This window comes from Triturus cristatus, chromosome 9 (assembly GCF_964204655.1).
Source record: "Triturus cristatus chromosome 9, aTriCri1.1, whole genome shotgun sequence".
NCBI classification, from domain to species: domain Eukaryota; kingdom Metazoa; phylum Chordata; class Amphibia; order Caudata; family Salamandridae; genus Triturus; species Triturus cristatus.
Window position 1 is genome coordinate 146,907,034 of NC_140592.1, and position 17,684 is coordinate 146,924,717.

The 17,684-nt window shown below is 42.0% G+C and overlaps 1 protein-coding gene across 8 annotated transcripts in view; it reads right to left on the reverse strand.

Moving 5' to 3' along the window:
* Window positions 1-17,684, reverse strand: part of WNK2 (WNK lysine deficient protein kinase 2) — a 647,264-nt gene that overhangs the window by 456,662 nt on the left and 172,918 nt on the right. The window lies entirely within an intron of this gene.

A 17,684-nucleotide genomic window follows, 5' to 3' on the forward strand; every position in this document is an offset into this window, starting at 1 on the left:
TCACCATCTTCCACCACACATACGGGCCACGACCTACATAGTATAATAAATTCTTGAAGGGTAAGGTGTCACACCTTATGTATGCACTTAACGTGAAACTCCTAAGGAAAAGAGTGCTGTATACAGTGGATGGGAGAGGCAAACTGCAGATTATTTATACATGGAGTGTTCTGTTCTAGCTAAGACATGGGTCTGAGCAGCTTTGGGTTCACGGTCAATGGGTTATTAGTGTTTATGGGAGAAGCAGTCTAAAGTGGAGAAGTAAGAAAGCTATCTAACAAAGGTGAAGGATGGCCCAGTCACGGACAGGTTCTCTTTCTTGGATACCTTTAGAAAGCAATCATTAAATTGTGCTTTCTTTCCCCCCCAGGATAGACACTCGATACGCCTTCTCTAGGAATTCTTTACGGTTTTGCTGGATACGGATATGCAGGTATGCATGCATTTCTATGTTATTTCTATGGTGCATTCCTTGCCAAAAGGCAGTGGAGAGTGGTCTATGGTCAAAGACAAGCATAACGCCAATGAGCAATATGTGAGGAAATGTGTTGGGAGGTTAATTAATTATGAGGTAGTGATACAGTGCTCTTTAAAAAGGTGAGTCTAACTCTTTCCCAAATTGAAGTAGTGTTGGGGCAGTCCTGATGGATAAGGGGAGGTTCCATTTCCTGGACGCACAGGTGGAAAAAAATACAAATTAAAGGAAGCCCTGCTTCAATAGGGTACCAGAACAGAGAAAATACAATCTATTAAAGAAAACACCCCAGCCTTCACCTCCACTACTTCAACTGTCAAACCAACATTTTGTAAATCCTGTCATCCAAACCAGCAATTTATTTTAATATAATTTTAATGGCTGTGGACCTTATGTATTCATTAGGTGGCTTTAGATATGACTCGTATGCATTTGTTAGGTGGCTACAGATAGGAGTCATACTGGTAGCCACCTAACAAATACATACGAGTCATACCCGTAGCCACCCAATTAATATATATATATGGTCACAGCCATTGAGGAATATATGAAAATAAATGTTCGGTCATTGCAGGAATGTATATAACCTACATCTACTGAAGGTACAATTGTAAAAAGATAACTGATCATTTGCCATTTTTTTGGGGTAATATTAATCCTATATTGGGAGAGCTGTATTCTGTATTATAGGCAGAGGCATGTTTATTGAATGGAAGGCCGTAGTAAATGAGAGATTGTTGGTCGTGGTGAGTGGATTGTGTTGACCGATTGATGGGGAGTGTGTTGGAATAGTTTTAGAGAAATATAGTAAATGGTATGTGATCTGCAGGTGTTTGTGTATTACGTTTTGTTAATTTTGAGATACATTCTACACTATTCTGTTAAGATGCATAATTGATGTGATGTAATTGATACAATGTAAATTGTACAAAACAATCCTTAAACAAAAGTAATTTGAAAAAATAATATGTAATAAAATGTATGTGTAAAGATTGAGTTTTCTCTGTGGATTTGACAGTTGAAGTAGATGGATGGGGTGTTTTCTTTAATATCCTGCACAGGTGGAAAAGGCATGCTGTCTTGTTTTTGCTTTTTTACTCTTCTTAGTATGTAGTCTGAAGGTGTCCTGGCCAAGGGTGTGCTGAGAACCACCAGAGATGGTGACTGTCTGCAAGACAAATGGGGTACAGTTTATGATGGCTTTGTAAGTGAAGCAGGCGGTTTTGTATATGGTGCAGGTTAGCAAGTGGGTGCAATGGATTCCATCATGATGCGATTGATGTGATCGTATTTTTTCATGCTTTGGTGGAGATGAGCTGCAGCTTGGAGGAGGGCCTTATGGGTGCCAATGTAGAGTCTAGAAGGCAGTGGAGATGACATTACCACCATTCGGTATGCAAGAGTACGAGGGCCTGAACTGCAGTTCTGAAGTTGCTTTCTGGAGGATACAGTTTGACTCTCTTTAGAAGAGAGCTGGTACCTGGCTGTCCATGTTATTTAGGTAATGTGTTCCTTGAGGGTGAGGTCAGTGTACAGGTTGAATCCAAGTGACTTGGCATACAATTGCGGCCACATTTCAGATCATTGATCCAGGTTTTTACTGTATCTTGTTTGCTGTTCTTGGCAAATAAACAGGAGTTCTCTCTTGGTTGGGTTGTTTCCAGTAGGATTTGGACATCAAGGACTGAATTCCCATTGCCTGACAGCAGCAGAGGGAGGAGCCGCCATGTATAACTGAATTACTTTACTGCAACCGCTGGGGGAAAAGTACAATCCCAAACATCCCTCACAACAACAGGCACATAAAAGCATGACGCTGACCTGTGGCGCGGGACGAACGCAAGGCCAAGGGCAGGCCCATAAACTCCTGTCAAAGCCCACAAGAGGCTGGGCTGGGCCCCTCCTCAAAACCCCACTACTTTGTTGCACTAGAGCCATGTCTCCCGCCATTGAAAGTCAATGGGTAAATGGAAAGCAAAAATGGTAAACAAGGGGGTGAGAACATTAATACCTTGGACTCTTTCCTCACAAGAGCTGCGGACGTCCTGTCAAAAGATTGAATTCATAGAATGCCAGTTCTCCATAGGAGAGGTGAGACCCTCCCCCAAACAGTGCCTGTAAACATTGTTCTAATGCCTATATGTGATACTTCTACCTTACCCCAATCCCCCCATGATACAGGTCAATCTAATAACCCTCTAGTTTCTAGTGGAGGGGGTATTGGTTCCCCTACGGAACCACCAGTGAAGAAGAAAAGAGGGGGAGGGAGAGTTAGCAAGGCCACAACTATGAAGACAAGAGCAGATGCACGCACAAGAGTGGGAACAAAGCCAGATATTTTGACCGAGAATGAGGCCCTCTGTGTAAAAATTGGGTAGGACCTCTCCTTACTGCTGCAATCAGTTCTTGACCAAATAAGAAAGGTCGAAGATAACTTAGCATCACTCTTCACGCGAGGGGCTAAAATCCAAGGGGGAGAGAACAACCGGGAGAGAATACACAGGAACTGCCAAATATCAATGCTATCCCCTTTTCTCAGCTATCGGGCACAACTGAGTCCCCTGAACAACACCATCAGAGACAGGCCAGCTACGGGGACTTTGTGGGGGGGGGGGGGGGGTGGATTAAATAACCCTAATCTTCATCCAATGTCAAGGAACCCCGAAAAACCCATTCCAACACTAACACTCAGCTAATGCCCCCATCCCGCCCAAATCTCCTCTTTTCCACATAGCAGTGGTCTTGCTCCACAAGTTCCCCCAGCAACGCAAAGGCAGAATGCCCCTACACAATCCAGATCGGGAGCAACTGTCGGAGGGGGGCAGCCGCGATCAGTGGAAAGATGGGAGGGTGGTAAATGGCAGAAGACCCATAAAACATTCGATCTCCCCCTCCCCCCCCAGCAGTTTGCCCTGATGTTTTCATCCTGGCAAACATTCCTGATTTGAACCACACACATACAGAGTCAACACATCAATTGATGTTTAAAGCCTTACACTGGATGTCCAAACATATTAAAGGGGGACGTGACCTTTCCAATCATATCATTATGGCTAGGAGAGTCACGTGGGTGGGCAACTAAATCAAAACATTTAGAGGGGGACTGCATAATAGTTAACTTCAATGACCATAATTTGGCTGAGGCACTTGTGGCATATATTAGCTAACCAACCTTCTACTGATACAGGCACAGATTTACGCACTTCCGCTAGGCTTTTTCTACAGACTGAGGCCAAAATACAAGGGAATAGGGACACAGGGATACTTTCTCCACCCCTCCCCCTTTTATTTTCATTCACACAAGAATCCGGGTACCTTCCCAAAACACACAATCAATTTGCTGTCTTGGAAGGCCTTGAAGCAGGGCCGGCTTTAGTGCTGGTGGCGCCCTGTGCGACAATGTTTGTTGGCGCACCCCCAATGACACCTCCACCACGGATTCTCTCACTAGCACCCTTTAACAGTGACCAAGTCTCCATAACCACACCCTCTCCGATGCATTGAATTAGTTATATAGTGCCACTCATACCAGTGTAGGGTGTCCGAGCACTTTGCATCACACGCACATTACACAGAGACAATCAATCATATGACTGTAAATCAGTGTATAGGAAATGTTACATAAGCCAAAGGACTAAAAGTGTAGTTGTCACATGTCATCGATACTGGTAGGCAGTATAGTTTATAGTGCTTGGTGTGGAGAAGCACAAACTCAGAGTCGAAAAAGAAACAGCATAGTTGGGAGTTTTCTTTAAAAATAAGTATCGATTTCTAGCCAAATTAACCCTTTTTACAACATTAATCAATGCTCTAATAAGGTATACTTTGCAGTGTGTATGCAGTTCTAGGATGAAAGTTAATAGCTCACTATCCTATATTAGAACTTTAAGTTATAAATTGCGAGTGACAAAAGGATGTCTCTTTTAAAAGCAGTAATCTGCTGATCTGTTTACATCATGCGCACTCTGTAATCTACTTGGTACACGTTCTTTACAGCAGGCATATCAACCCTCTGCACTAACTTCACCCAAGTCAAAATCTCATCTATAGGAAATGTTGGTCTCTCTCCAGGAAGATAATTAATCACACGAGTTACCTTAACATTTATGTGAGGCCTGGTAATTGCCGGGGGAAAGAAACGCTGCAGCAGGTGCTTCAAAAGCATAATAAACTTTCAAACACAACGCCCCCAGGAAGCCAGCACCCGGTGCGGTGGCACCGGTCGCACCGCCCTAAAGCCGGCACTGCCTTGAAGCCTGTGATTGATGGGAGATAGGGTGGCCCAACAAGCACTCACATGCTCTCCAGGTAACCCTCCGAAGAACTCTCCCATAAAAGACACCGGTAACGACTCAAAAATAATAACCTGAAATATATCAGGGCTAAGGTCGAAATTGGAAGATCCTGAATGGGTTAGGTATAGAACTTGTTTCGCCCTAATATGTCTACAGGAAACCTGGAAAATTGGGCCAACCCATACAGACAGATTCCACTCTTTCTATACTCCAGTGACCCCCTCCGAGAGCAGGTAAAGTGAGAGGGGGCATTCTAATCCTAATCTGAAACACCGTAAATCTAAAGGTTTTTATAATGATTCAACATATTTTCATCTTCTGGTGAGACTTCGAAGGAAACATGCTGCTAATTACCTATAATAACTTTGAGGGTGAGGTATCATGGGTAGCCAACTCATTTGAGAAGGTGCTCAAAGCAACCTTCATAGCCCACCATAACACTCAACATTTTATGGATGGGAGACTAACATTCTGCCACAACTGTGCGTGTTAAAGTCAATGTGTGGTCTAATTGATGAGTAGGGGGAGGTAACTCCACACTTCACACACAATGCATATGGTAACTTGTTAAACAGGCTCCTTACCATAAGGAACTTGGAAATTATTAACCCAGTTGATACGATTTCTGGCCTCCTAGAAAAAACATTTGGCACCAGTTCTCAGGGTTCTACCATTGACTATCTGGTTGTACCAGTCCCCCAAAAAGCCCTTTTTAGTAATACTAAAATCAACATCTCAGCTTTTAGTGATCATGCAGCGATAACCTCACAACTAAAATGGAAATATAGACAGTCTCCGTCCAGGAGAGTTCCCAAACCCCATACAACGAGAAAGAACTGTATAGTCCTGAAATGGGACAAGATCAACTAGGACAAATTGATTCCTCCGATTGTAGCCAACAGCCAGGAGGAGATCATGTCCTACCTCAACCACTAAATAGATCATATTAAAGCAGTGCTAGTCTTTGAGATAATTCTGGGCAAAGTAAGAAATAACTTACCACACCCAGTGTCATCCTTTAACTCCTTTGAACCTCTTTGGTTCGATGCAGCTTGCACTAAGACATTAAATAACCTCCATATGGCCCTTAGAAGAAATCCAAGAGACAAGGATTTAGTCAGGCATTTGCGACACCTACACAAAGTAACCAGGAAGGCTAGACAGAGTCTAGGAGGCGGCATGGGAAAACCTCCTACAGGAAACATCCACAAAAAATGCAAGGGACTTCTGTGCTGTAATCAATGCCCCTGAAACAGGGTACAGACCCTAGCCTAGACCGCCATGTGGATGAAGACACCTGGGTGGAACACTTCGTAAAATACTTTGGGCTTCCTCGCAAAGATAGGGAACTCCCCTCCCCAATGAAAACATAGCTGACCCCTCACCCACCTTAATATTTACCTTGGCAGAGGTCAGATAAGAATTGCTGCAGGGCAGCACTGCTAAGGCCCCCGACGGGGCCCCTATAGACTTTTGAAAACTTGGACCTTTGGGTACCTTTGTTAACTAATGTCCTTAACGCTGTTGCAGTGGTGGGGCCGCTAGAATCTTGGAAAAAGACTAATATCCCCATTCACAAAAAATTGGATAAATGCTTGCCAAAAAATTAAAGGCCATTTCTGTACTGGATGGCACAGTCAAGCAATCGGGCCGCTTACTACTGAACAGATTAGAGGAGTGGGCCACAGCAAAAAATATTCTAATTCCAGTACAGTATGGGTTTAAGAAAGGGACATTGGACCAATGTCTAAACCAGAGTCTGATGCCAAATATACTGCAGCCAAACAGGGTAGGACCTATATGGTGTTGATAGACCTATCAGCAGCCTTTGACTGCATTACCCATTCCCTTCATTGGAGAATTATGAAGCAGATAGGATTATTGGCTTATCTATGCCCATTTATAAGTCAGCTGTAGTCTCAAGCTTCAGCTTCCATTCGGTATGAAAGCCAGGGGGAATGAACAAGGAAGTTTCCCATTAATAGTTGAGTCAGACAGGGGTCCGTCCTCGCTCCCTTCCTATTTTCTATTTACACGAATGGTGTGGAAGCAGTCCTCTTCGACTCTACATCAGATGTCCCCCATGGTAAATCAAGTCTGTATCCTTATTCTACTCTATACAGATGATGAAGTGCTATTAGCGCAGACAGGTGTGTCACGGCAGAAACTCAGAGGAGTGTGTCATATTTATGACAATGTTACATTTTAAGTCAATGAATCAAAAACCTTTATCTTGGTAACAGAGAAATGGCATAAAGAAATTGCCATCCTTTCACATAGTGGGACGCAAAGTTATTGTGAAAGAAACCTTCTCCTATTTGGGGGTCTTGTTCAACAGAATGACCATGTGCTCAAATATGGTAGCTAACAGAGGTCTACTGCTGGGAAAAAAAGTATTATGGCCATATTTTCTTTTAATAAAAAACTAGGGTCTAAGTCACTGGAGGCAATCAAAAAGACCTATACAGCAAAAGCCACCTCTGTAGCCACATTTTAGGCATGGGTGTGGGGTTTGGCAAACAGACTCCCTTCAAAGCATAGAAGATACCTTGATGAAAAAACTTAGCCCTCCCCAGAAGTTGTTCAAACTTTAACACCCACTCTGAGCTGCACTTCGCTTATATATCCGGCGTGGTTCACCAGGCACTGATTTTATTATGGCATTAACTGTGGAGAAGGGAAACTGCTAATTTGGCACATAATATTATTATGAACTGCGGAACCCTTGACCATGTATATAAGGTTACCTGGATCCATTATGCTAAAAACACATGGACTTACTTGGGTTTACAGTTGTGTTTACGAACCCAGCTAATTGCTTGACAATCCCTAAAGACCTAATTAAAAGTTTGTTTTGAACTAAAATGGATAGTGAGATACGAAAATAACCGTAACAAATCCATGGTTGTAATATATCTGATGGCACCCTCCGTCCCCATGATGCAAATTCATACCCGTTTGTGACTAATCCTCAACATCGATATGTATTAGTAACATTTCGTTTAAACCTTATACCATGAATGCTGGGCCACCCCATGGGAATTCTCTCTGCAAGCTTTGCCGACTTGTTCGTGCAATAGAGTATCTCCTCAAACAAACCTGCACATTATTTTTTTTTGCTAATTTTATGCAGTGCATCGCAAAAGATGTATCCTTCCCCTCAGGTGGAAACACAAATTCAGGCAGTGTCGCCTAGCACTATTTCTTACCAATGTTGTCTGATCACCTTTTCTGCTACTGCTTAGCATCTTATTTATGTTTGTCATTAAGGACTAGGCGACCTCTTCAGCAGAAAGGTCTAATTGATTAAGTTTGTTATGCTGATAGCAATTTTAAGGTTTTTCTTAACGGTCTGCGTGTTTTTCTAATCTTTTACTATAGTGTATTTATAACACAATAGACAATAGCGATTATACTTTTTAATTCTGCCCAGGCTCATTGTTATGAAACTCTTATAGAAAGAATTTAATGAATAAAGAAATATAGCCATATTGTTGTATTACACCAAGGTAACTGGAGTGCTTGACGGACCCTTGAGTAAGGTTTTAGCATTCATGTTATTAACTTTGCATCATTCACTGATCTTTTTTGATATTGTCATTCAATTCTCTATTTTTATGCCCGATCTTTTGCCTCATGGCTCCTGTAACGTTGTCAATATCTCTGTATTATGCACCGACACTTTACAAAACTGAAATCTAACGTTGTTTTCTACTTTTATGATCTATGTTTCATTAGATTGAATAAAGTGGATTGATGTGCAAGCAGTGTTTGAAGGAGAGGAGACTTTCAAGTATAGTTGTTTACCATTGGCATCCTCTTTAATTTGATTTTTACAACTTTGGAAGAGGCATACTTCACAACTCATTTGAAATTCCTTTCCTTCCTTGATCAAGCAGTGCTTTAGCATCAGCGTTTTTCTATCTTACATTTATTTATTGTTCGATTTTGATGGAGCTCTGTTGTCCTACATCAAGTTTCAGTAGTTTGTTATTATCCTGACCCCTCTTGCTTTACTTGATAGCTTCACTTGGGTCATCTTCTCACTTCTTTTTGGCCGATTAACAAATCTTTGTTCCTTTTCTCCAATTTTCTTAAACACTAGTCAATACCTAGATTAACGTCAACCACTACACCGCAGTCCTATAGAAACTAAAATAATCTTTTCTGCAGCTTCAAATTTTGTTAGTCTTCTCACTCCTAATTTTCCTCCTAAGGTTACTCAGTATTAACGCCCTTCCCCTTTTATTCTGTTAGCCAGGCATAATTCCCAATCTCTTTCCTGTTTCAGAAAAAATGGTGTACAGCCACACATTCAACTATATCAGTAAAATCCATTGATAATCTAATGCCTTGTCACACATTTTCAACAACCTTTCCAAGCCTGAAACACTTTAATTGAAAATCCATAAATGCATAAATCTTTTGTTCACAGAAGGATAAAACTGGTATGGAAAAGACCGTGTGAAAGCATCAACATAGCAAACTAAAACCAACCCATTATGAAGTAATGAGAGATTATACAAAAGTATGTTTATTGTGAAAGTGCTAAGAAATTAGCAGCAGGGACGGCTTTAGTACTTGTGGCGCCCTGTGCGACAATGTTTGTGCCCTCCGCCCCCAATGACCCCCTTGTCACGGATTCCCCCACTACCACCATTTCACAATGTCCCCCATGTCTCCATAAACAGTGTCTCTAAGATTCATTTAGTTTTATTGAGCCACTCATACCAGTTTAAGGTGTCAAAACACTTTACATCACACATTGCACGGAAACAATCATACGTGTGTAAATCACTGATAAGGAAATGTTACATAAGACAAAGGCTGACAAGGTGTAGGAGTCCCGTCATCCATACTGGGAGGCAGTAGAGTTGGTCTGGAAAAGCACAAATTCAGAATTTAAAATGTAACACCATTGTTAGGGGTTTTCTTTAATAATAAGAATTGATTTCTACCCAAATGAACCCTTTTGGCAATATTAGGATAAGGAAAGACTGGGCAAAAAACATGTAGCTGTAATATAATCCTTGCAGTTTGCATGCAGCTCTTTGTCAACAGTAATAGCTCACTGATCTATATTAGGATTTTAACTATTATACTACAAGTAACAAAAGGATCTCTGACAAAAGCAGTAACCCACTGACCTATTCATAGTGCATGCACTTTGTGATCTGAATGCCACACGTTCATTGCAGCAGGCATATTAACCCTCTGCACTATGATAAGTCAAAATGTCCTCTACCAGACCAAGCTCTGGTCTCTCTCCAGGAAGAACATTAAACACTGGATTTACCGTGACATTTTTATTGATGCTTGAAGATTGCTGGGACAAGAAAAGTGTCATCTTGTGCTTTTATAACAATAAACATGACACCCCCACCTCAAGTCAGTGCCGGGTGCTGTTGCACCGATCCCACCGCCCTAGAGCCGGCCCCAATTAGCATTGAGTGGACACATTGAAATTGTCCAGTCAGTTAATTCAGATTACGTTCTTGAAAAGGGAAAACAAACCATTTTAGGGAACTCTGTTAACCTAGTCCAACACTCTCATTGTCAACTACTTAATGCCTTACCACCTTTCAAATTTGTAGCTAAATTGCACATTGTACAATAAACTGCGACAACAGTTATAAGCACGCAAAATGCATTTAGGATAGCCTACATAACCACCCTTCAAAGTCTGATGGGTACATGCCAGGAAAAGGGAAAAGGAAGCAATCTTGTTGCTATTCCATTGGTATTGGATGTTTGAAGGAGATAATGAACTGTACAAGAAATCTCAGTCTTGAATGGAGGATGAATTCTAATTTAACAAGGACTGAATTATAGGCCTTCCTTTGCTGCATTCACATCAGTACAACTTTGTCCAGAGAGGCATGACGACATGGAAAGAAGCTGGGAAGACAGTTGTGTTAAAACTAGAGCCACTTCCTGGTAATATTAGGTTGAGTCTTTAGAAACTGGCTGCCTTGATGAAAAATTGTATATTTTTTTTAGAAGCAAAGCGGTTTCCATTCCGTAATAGGTCTTTCAGCTATGATGGTGAATAAGGCATCTCTATTTCATCCCCATAAGGGCAAATAAAACATTTCCACACCCAAGGGAGACTATGTTCCAAGCAAATAAGATGGTATGTTCGGGAATACTTTAATCTGGAGGTAGAAACATTTGGAATTTGTCACTGTGTGCAACTAGAACTGGATCAATAATTTGAGCCAGAGGATAAATGTAGACATTAAATAGCACAGATGACAATTGTAAGCATTGTGGAGCCTCACAGCACATGTATTTCCAAACTAACTTGGAATTTCTGGTTAGAAAAGAATGGGCAGATCTACTCCAATGTGGATCCTGATAGACATAAGCAGCTTAAAGATAGAAAAAGATCCACAATGCGGACCAGTTTGAATCCATGGGTGCCAGGATATTTACATAGATATGTAATATTGCAGATTCTGCTTCTCTTCCTGACCTAAAGCTTGAGTGGTAGTCATGCATGAGATTGTTAGATTCCAGAGGATCTTAAACACGTTCAATATTTCTCTTACCATTACCCTAAAAATGTACAGAAAGTGATCCAAAATCAGATTCCATCAGATCAGGGGCTACTACAGTGTTTTATTTTTATTTAGTAGTGGTGTGATGGTCACCTGCTCATTTCCTCAAACAATGAGATGCTTTTCAGAACTAGTGTGATTTGTTTTTTAACCGGATAGAGAATTAGATTTCTCAGAAAAAAACATACAAAAAATCCCTTCGATTTTGCTTGTTAGAAGAAGTCCGTATGCAGTGAGCAGACAACTTTTCTTGACCCTTAATAGCTTTATGTTAGCCTCTCATGTGGGCTTTACATTTCAATTTTATTTTTGTTTCCAATCTGAATTTCTCTCATGCTCATCTAGTCTATCCTTTCAATTTCAGCCAATTCTGCACTGAACTATTTCTTTGCTGATTCTGTGGCTGATTTGTTGCACCTCTACAAAGTGGGCCCAAGTACGCCAAATGTTGGAAGGTGTCATCATAAAAATGATTGAAATTGTAGTCTGAGTATTTGGAGATTGTTTTTGTAACAACTTTAGTGAACGATTGATGAAACTTAAGGAAACTAATCAAATGTCCGAAAGGAACTTCTAATGTGGAATCTGAAGTGGCACTGTGTAGAGGTGAATTGGTTAATTGGAATTGAGCCTGTATCAGTGAGTGGGCAGACGAAGATACAAGGCTGGTATCAGAATTTAAGATAAAGTTAAGCATGTGACCAGCCTTGTGTGTGGGTGAGCGGACCAGTTAAATTAGATATACTAGCACCATCTTTCAATAAAGTTTACAGACAGGTTACAAGTAGGCAGAGTATATCCATAGATTGAAGCTGCCATTAATTAAAACTTTGTGTGAGTGGGATTGTAGATGTAATGTGAAGCTCAGGATTTCTTCTAGGAATGATAAATTGCAACCTGGTGGGCAATAAATAATAACTATCAATAGCTGAGAAATTGGTATTAACTTAATCGGATTGCCAGGAAATAGAAGGAGGAATTTTATTGCAGAGAATCTCAAAGTTTAGAACTTTATGATAGATGGTGACCACTCCACCATCTTCCTAGTTTCTCTATTTTTGCAGGTAATGTTGATTGTTACCAGAAGTGTGTTACTCATTGTTTTGTTATAGCCATTTGTAGAGCGCGCAGTTGCCCCAGCGATGGGGCGTCCCGGCGCGAACAGCAGTGTCCAGGGAGAGCCAGGCTAGGCTGTGGGAAATAGGTGCGTTTTAAATGGCCTTGCGGAAGGATAACAGACAGTCTAAACGACAACTCTTCACAGGGAGGGAGTTCCACAACTTAGCGGCCAGGAATCGGAAAGATCTGCCCCATGCCCAGGTGCATTTCACGCTGGGAACAGTAGCCAGGATCTGCTCGGCTGTGCGTAACTGGCGGGTAGGGACATAGGGGACCAACAGATTAGATAGGATCTCAGGCGTAGACAGTTTTAAAATTTTAAAGGCTAAACACAGAGTCTTAAATTCTATCCCCTTAAGAGATGGGTAGCCAGTGAAGGCGGCGTAAAGCGCCCGACGCGGAACACGTTCTCGTAAGTCTGAGCAAGACTCGTGCAGCTGTGTTCTGAACTCGAAGGCGGTTCACTTCTGCCTTATTGGCACCTAACAGAAGGGAATTGGCATAGTCGAGTCTCGATAAGACAGTCGCCTGGACTATTAGTTGACGTGTGGCCAAATCAAAAAACCCCAATATTGGCCACAGACCCCCCGTAGGAGTCCGAAGCAGGTGCCAGCGATTTTTTTGGTATGATCTTGAAATCCCAGAGTAGAGTCGAGCCAGAGCCCTAGATTCTTTACCAGCAACTTAGGGGTTGGAGCACTGCCCAGAGATGAAGGCCACCACTGCGTACTCCAAAGCCCCTTGTCCTTCCCCACCAGCAGCACCTCAGATTTATTGGCGTTAAGCTGGAGACTGTTCTTAGTCATCCAGCATGCGACCGCCTCTAGACCATTTCGGAACTTTGTAGCATCCCGAGCGTGATGATCAGAGAGGGCTACCACCATCAGGGTATCATCAGCATAGGAGACCATGGTCAAACCATGGTCTTGCATGATTTCTGCCAAGGGTTGGACATAAATACTGAACAGAACCAGGCTTAACGCCGAGCCCTGGGGTCTCCCTGCTTGGAGTGAACGTGAGAGGCAAAGGGAGGGGCAAAGACCTGAAATGATCTGTCGGACAAAAAGGACCGAAACCACTCCAGTGCCAAGCCGCCTACCCCTGCCTCTAGACGGCGCAGGAGGATCTGGTGGGAGATTGTGTCAAACGCGGCTCTCAGATCAAGTAATATGAGCGCCGCCGTTTGACCTTCATCCAGAATGGTCCGCAGATGTTCACTCACTGCTAAGAGCGCTGTTTCTGTACTATGATCGGGGCGGAAACCATTCTGGGAGTGGTCCAAGATCTTATTATTGTTCAGGAAGTCCAAAAGGACTTAATTGGTGTGGGCCTTCCCCATTTTGGTGACCCAGGGCAGAAGAGAAATAGGTCGGATATTTTCCAGCTTGATGGGGTCCAATGAAGGTTTTTTCAGAAGGGGGAGCACCTTTGCCTGCTTCCAGGCCGAAGGGACCATTGCCGTGCTGAAAGAGGAGTTAATCATCTGCCATATAGGTGTAAGAAGTATGGGTAGACAGTCTCTAAATTGGGCCGGTCTCATAGGATCATGAGGGGAGCCAGATTTGACTTTAGTGCTCAGGGCAAGAAGCTCATCCTGGGAGATGGAGAGTATTACTGCCAATATGGCGTTAGGCTTAGATATTAAAGGGGTCACCAAGTCCGTGGAGCAGTTAGGGAAGGATTTATAGATAGCTTCTACCTTTTGAACAAAAAAGGTGGCTAGATCCTCGCATTGCTGTTCAGATTGTAATAGTTGAGGTAGGTGGATCCTTCCTCCTTTTGAAATCGTTGTGTATATTAAAAATGCATTTCATAGGGCTTTTTCTGGATGCTATCTCGTTGGCGAGATAGGCAGCTCGGGCCAAATGTATGGCTTTATGGTAGCGTTTGATAGAGTCCCGATACCGCTTTTTATCTGTGAAGTCATAGTCTTTTCTCCAGGCTCGTTCTAGGTGTTTACATGTGGTACGCAGGGCAGCTAGAGAGTCATTGTACCAAGGGTTGGAACTAGAGCCGCGGCCTTTGGACCATTTGGCAGGAATAAGAGTGTCTAATGCCTGAAGTATCCACTCACAGATTGTTTCATACGATTGCTCCGGACTAGTATCAAGAACAGGAGGGCAAGAAGCCAAACAGGCAAGGCGATCTTGCAGCTCAAGTTTGTGCCAGCAGCGTCTAAAGGTAGCCCTAGGGTCAGCTCTGGTCACTCCCTCCGCATTGCTGCGAAGTTATCCAAGAACTAGGTTTTGGTTAAGCCAAGGATTTTAAATGTATACCACGGCAGAATCTTTTGGGTTTCCAAACAATATTTGCTTTAATAGCACCACCTTAAGTGAAATGTTGGAAACAGTCATAATGACTATGTGGGATAATAGGTGGATTTGAAAAGTGAAGGCACAGCCATCGATTCTGTACATGTAGTGGTAATGTTTAGCGGGAAATGTCAGATGACTGGCTTTTGGTGATTTAGTCAGACTATTTATGCTGGTAGAAATGTGTGTACGGAGTATGTGCATCTGTTTGGCTTAAGTGAAGCTGATGGGTTGTAGTATTGTTAGTGAGGTAAGATGCAACAACAGAAGTAACGGACTTAACAGATCCAAAGCTACGATGTGGATCTAAGACTCTGTTGGCAGGCATTTCAGAGTCTAGAACTTTAATTCAGAAGAATGCTACATACAGTAAACTTTCTTTAGGAGGACAGCATCTAGAAGATCACTCAGTTTTTGTTTCATGGTTCAAAATTATTTGACAAGTATTAGTTTAAATTGTTGTTGAGGATTCAGGGAATCGATTCAATACAAATATTTCTTGGTGCAGTACTTACATATTGGAAGGCTGAGAACCAGCAATTCACTGTGCAACAATAGTTAGAAAGTTGTGTACAAGATTTAGAACTCACCTAGGCATAGAATCTAATGGAATTCCGAATGAAAATGGCCATGCAATGGTAGATCTCCTTACCTACATCATTTTATGCTGAACATTTCTGCCTGGAGGAGCAGATGTAGGTGGAAATGTAACTTGCCTCTTACGTTTACAAAGTACACAGATATAATTTTAGTAGGTGCACACAAAGCCAGAATATACCTTGAGGAGCTGAAGTGCATCACATCTTGGGCACATAATTCTGTGGTGCTGGAACAATTTTTAGAGTGGGGTGCTGTCACCAATGTTACATTAGTGAAGCCATAGGGATGGTAAAAAATCCAAGCATTACACAAAAAACAAGTGTAGTAAATAAGCCTTGCCTGTTCAGAAAGATTGTTTCGGGGAGTATTTTGCATGCAGTTGTGCATTTTGGAATACCCTGCCTCAAACAGGACTAAAGTATTGTGTTCTACGTTTCTAGAGGGCACATTTTCCATTGAAAGGCCCTCTGGAAATGACTACTAAAGTAGCATCCGACACGTTTCCTGCTAAACCAATCTTAAGCACACACAATGAAAACCATATTTTTGCACAAATTCACCATGTATGAAAAACAGTAACAAGGTGTTTTGATTTTGTTTGATCCTATTAAAATCTCCGTTTCCATCACACAATGAAACAAAGTCCTTTAATTTTTGTTGTGTAAGGAAACATTTGACAACCTGCAGCCTTTCCTTTCACACTTCCTACACTCAAGCAACTTCATGATGTTTGGCCAGATGTATGAAAATTGGGAATACTGTTTTCCGAATTGCAATAATAGCTGAATCACAATTAGGAAATCAAATTCCTAATGTTTTAAGCTTTACATTTTCAAAAACCAATTCCTCAGGGGTCGCAAATTGACGTACCTCATGAATATTAATGATGTAGTTTGCAACTTGCAGCCCATTCGGAATTGCCACCATCATAGGGATGACGGCCTGTTTTGGATCACCGTGTGTGGTTATTTTTTATTAAGACATTAAAAAAAAAAATGAAGTCCATTATCCTTAAAGCAAAACAGGATATTTAAAAAAAGAAAATGAACATTTTAAGTTTGTTTTTTAAGAGTCTAAGATACAACTGCATTACATTCTCAAAGGGTAAGGGGTCCCATTGAGACCCCTTCCCATTTGCGAATAGGTTACCACTACTTTTGAGTTGGTGGTAAAGTATCAATGCTTTGCAATTGTAATAAGTTTCCAAAACATTAATACATACTACTGTGAATCGATATTTGGAAGCCGCACCCTAAACATGCCCCTTCAAAATACGAGTTGCATTTGCAAAATGTGAGTCGGTAACAAATTTACCTCATCACAATTTGCCTTTTGTACATTAAAATAACTTATGTGTTCGCAAAAGACCCGATTCTACAAATCTGGAAGATTATGATCTCAAAAAACCTTTGTACATCTGGCCAGAAGTTCACAGAGATAAATTGCCTCACTTTTCAGTGAAGGAAAGGCAAAGTATACATAATGCTGCTAAATAAGCAGAAGATTATCAGAACACAAGCCCCATGCAAATGGAGAAGTTAAAAATGAAAAGACCTTTATTGCTCTTTCATCTACTAAACTCTTGCAAGGTTATCATGATGGTGCTGCATCACCAGCACCCCTCCTTTCCAGTGTCTGTGCATACCTGCTCACTTCTGTAGTACTGGGGAGTTATACAAGCTCATACAATTTCCCTGAATCTAGTGACTCTTGAAAGGGATTTATTCAGATATAGCAATTCAAATAATGAGCATAAACTCTTCTTGGCATTCTTTCATCAATAGTATAACTCACCACTGCATTAGCTTCATCTTCGATGTGAACCTCAAACTTATTTAGCATGTCAAAAACCTGGCAAAAGTTGCCTCCTATCAAAATCCTAGTAGGGAAAATTGAAGCAGAGGGGAAGGTAGTGGTGGTGGTGGTGGTGGGGGGTGGGGAGGGGAGGGGAGAGGGGGGGGGGGGGGGAGGGGGTGGTATAGGGCGAGACAAAAAACAATTACACCTCTGCAGGACACCAACAGCACACTTGGAGGCTCATTACGATGTCGGGCGGAAAGCCTCCGCTCGACAGTCGGAATCTTCACGATCGTATCAGAGCCCTTCCGACTGGCTCGGTCGGTTTACAGTCCAACCGTCTGATTAGGATGTTCACGGTCGGAACATAAACCAGCCGATCATTCCAACTCGTGGAGTAATCGGTCGGAACCGCACTGTAACCCCTATGAATGGCGTTTACGCCATCGGGATTTAGATGTTAGTTTCCAACAGCCTTTCTGCGTCAGCCTGTCTGAGATGGAAAGGTTGTCATCAAGTGACTTTG